This window comes from Elaeis guineensis, chromosome 16, assembly GCF_000442705.2.
Source record: "Elaeis guineensis isolate ETL-2024a chromosome 16, EG11, whole genome shotgun sequence".
NCBI classification, from domain to species: Eukaryota; Viridiplantae; Streptophyta; class Magnoliopsida; order Arecales; family Arecaceae; genus Elaeis; species Elaeis guineensis.
Window position 1 is genome coordinate 14982429 of NC_026008.2, and position 2961 is coordinate 14985389.

Genomic DNA, 2961 nt, shown 5'->3' on the forward strand with positions numbered 1-2961 from the left:
AAGTTCATGAGTCATCAAGGATCCAAGAAGCTCTTCTAGAGGTAGAGTGTTCAAGTCCTTTGCTTCTTGGATGGTAGTCACCTTGGCTTCCCAAGTTCTAGGCAATGATCTGAGAATCTTCCTTACAAGCTCACTGTTAGTATAAGATTTGCCAAGACTCTTCAAACCATTAATTATATCAGTAAAATGAGTAAACATAGCAGTTATGGACTCATCATGCTCCATTTTAAACAATTCATATTTATGTACAAGCATGTTTATTTTAGACTCTTTTACTTGATTTGTTCCCTCATGGGTTACTTCTAACCTATCCCATATTTCTTTAGCAGATGCACAAGTAGAAATGCGATTAAATTCACTTGCATCTAGTGCACAATAAAGAATATTCATGGCTTTGGCATTTAATTGTGCCAATTTCTTATCAACCTCATCCCATTCTTTCTTGGATTTGGTTGACTCCTCACCATCTATAATCTTGGTGGGTGTGTGAGGACCGTTCACTATGATACTCCACATATCATAGTCGAGTGCTTGTATTAATATCTTCATCCGAGCTTTCCAATAGGTGTAATTAGACCCATTGAAAAGTGGAGGTCGGTTTGTTGATTGCCCCTCGGCTAGAGAAATACCGACATGGGTTGCCATAGATCTTTGGCTCTTTGATTGTTAGATCAAAGAAGGGCTAGAGCACCGAGCTCTGATACCACTTGTTGCCCAGCTATGCAACCCAAGAGGGGGGGTGAATTGGGTTTCTAAAAATTTTAGGCTTAATTAATTACTTATGATGAACAAAACAAAGACTTTAATTCAATATTAATTACCAAAAGCAGGAATGCAAGGATGTAATAAAGAAATAAAGAGAAACAATAAAGCACACTACAAACACAAAGATTTATAGTGGTTCGGTGCCAACCTTGCACCTACATCCACTCTCCAAGTTCCTACTTGGGAATTTCAATCCACTATACTTGTATTCAACCCGAATACAAAATGTCGAAAACTCCGACACTAGCTATCCCAAGCTTGTCTACTTGTTTTCCGGGTACAAGTCAACCCAAAACACTCCGATTTCAGGTTCGGATCAACCTTTCCTTATTTTGGAAATCCTCCAAAAACAAGAACAATTACTTACAAAGAGTAAGAAAATTTAGAGCACAAATTAATACAATAACAGCTCCTTAAATGAGCGAATATAACAATAAAAATACTTTACTCAAATGAAGAAACCCTTTTGGGATTTTCTCAAGGTGGATGAACGCTTGAATGAATGCTTGAGAAGAGGATGATCTTTGATTGAAGACTTCTTGAAGGCTTTGAAAGATCTCTTGATCAAGGTTGAACAATAGGCTTGAAAGATCCTCTCTTTGAATGCTCTTGCTTTTCTCTTTCACAATCTCTCTTGTATATTGTGGATCCTCTCTCCTTTTCTTTTGGGTATTTCGTTGATCTCAGGCTTTTTCGTGTAGATTTTGGATCCTTTTGAATATAGGTTTGATCTCTCCTTTTTGATCTATAATTTCTTTCACCATTTGAAGCATTTTATAGCAATAAGAAACAAGAGAAAACAATTTAGGCAGATAAAGAGCCGTTAGAGCAATTTTAGGAAGCATAAAAGGCAATTAAAACGGGCAAAAAAATAGTCATTGCTGATATTTTCCATCGCAGGGGTCGACTCATGAGTCGACTCATGCTTCAGGAGTCGACTCATGAGTCGACTTCTGTTGCATCAGCCAGAAAATGAGTTTCTGCAACTTTTGACCTAAAACTGCAGGGGTCGACTCATGGGGGTCGACTCATTCCTGGGGGTCAACTCATGAGGGTCGACTCACAGGGTGTGCCAACAAAAAATCTGTGTGCCAATCAGCTCATTGTGCCATGAGTTGACTCACGGGTCGACTCATGATTTTCAAACATGCATAACTTTCAAAATACAAGTCCAAAAATAATGAAATTTTCACCAATAGTTTACAAATCATTTATTCTACCAAATGATACTATCAAATTAGGATTTTAGTGAAATTATGATTTTGCCCTTGAAGAGCATAAGGACTTTTTCAATTTAAAATATTTGTATCCCTTCAATCTGCTTTGTAATCATCAAAATCAATCTAGGAGCAACACTTATAAACATCTTGAAGAATTTTTTGAGATATGCTCAACTGTCAAAATTCATAACTTCTCCGATGATGCTCTTAGGTTAAAATTATTCTCTTTCTTACTTAAGGACAAAGCCAAATACTGACTACATACTTTGGATTCTATGACTATATCAACCTGGGACCAGCTGCAAGGAGAGTTTCTCAAGAAATATTTTCTCATAGGAAAAACTAATCAAATAAGGAAAGCCATAACTAGTTTTTTCCAATTAGATGGAGAAATATTTCATAAAACATGAGAGAGATTAAAGGACCTTATTAGAAAATATCCCCATCATGCTGTACCCAAGTGGCAATTAATCCAATATTTTTATGATGGGCTATCTGAAAGACATAGACAAATGGTCGATGCATCATGCGGTGGGACATTCATGCTGAAAAATGAGAATGAGGTATGGCAACTGTTTGAAATTTTAAGTAAAAATTCATTACATCATATGTCTGCCTCTATTAGAGATAAACCCATGTTAAACCCAAAGAGAGGTGGAATATATAAAGTAGGAAATGCCATAGATATCCATCATAAGGTAGATGAATTATCCCAAAAGTTTGATCGATTATTAAGTATAGGACAGTCACCTTCTCCATCCCGTCAGATACAAGATATATGTGCATTGTGTTCGAGCCCCACTCATTATGTGAATGATTGTCTGGTTGCACCACAGTTTTCTGAATATGTACAAGAACAAGTCCATCAAGCCCAAACTACTCATAGATCAGAGAACAACCCCTATTCTAGTACGTACAATCCGAGATGGAGAAACCATCCGAATTTCTCATGGAAACACAACCAGTGGTTCCTCCA

The 2961-nt window shown here is 36.9% G+C and overlaps 1 non-coding gene across 1 annotated transcript; it reads right to left on the bottom strand.

Annotated features, from left to right (window-relative positions):
• Positions 1 to 2332: 2332 nt before the first annotated feature.
• Positions 2333 to 2438, bottom strand: LOC140854403 (small nucleolar RNA R71). The gene has a single exon (XR_012137618.1). It is a non-coding gene; the product is annotated as a small nucleolar RNA R71 (small nucleolar RNA).
• Between the last annotated feature and the right edge of the window lie 523 nt (positions 2439 to 2961).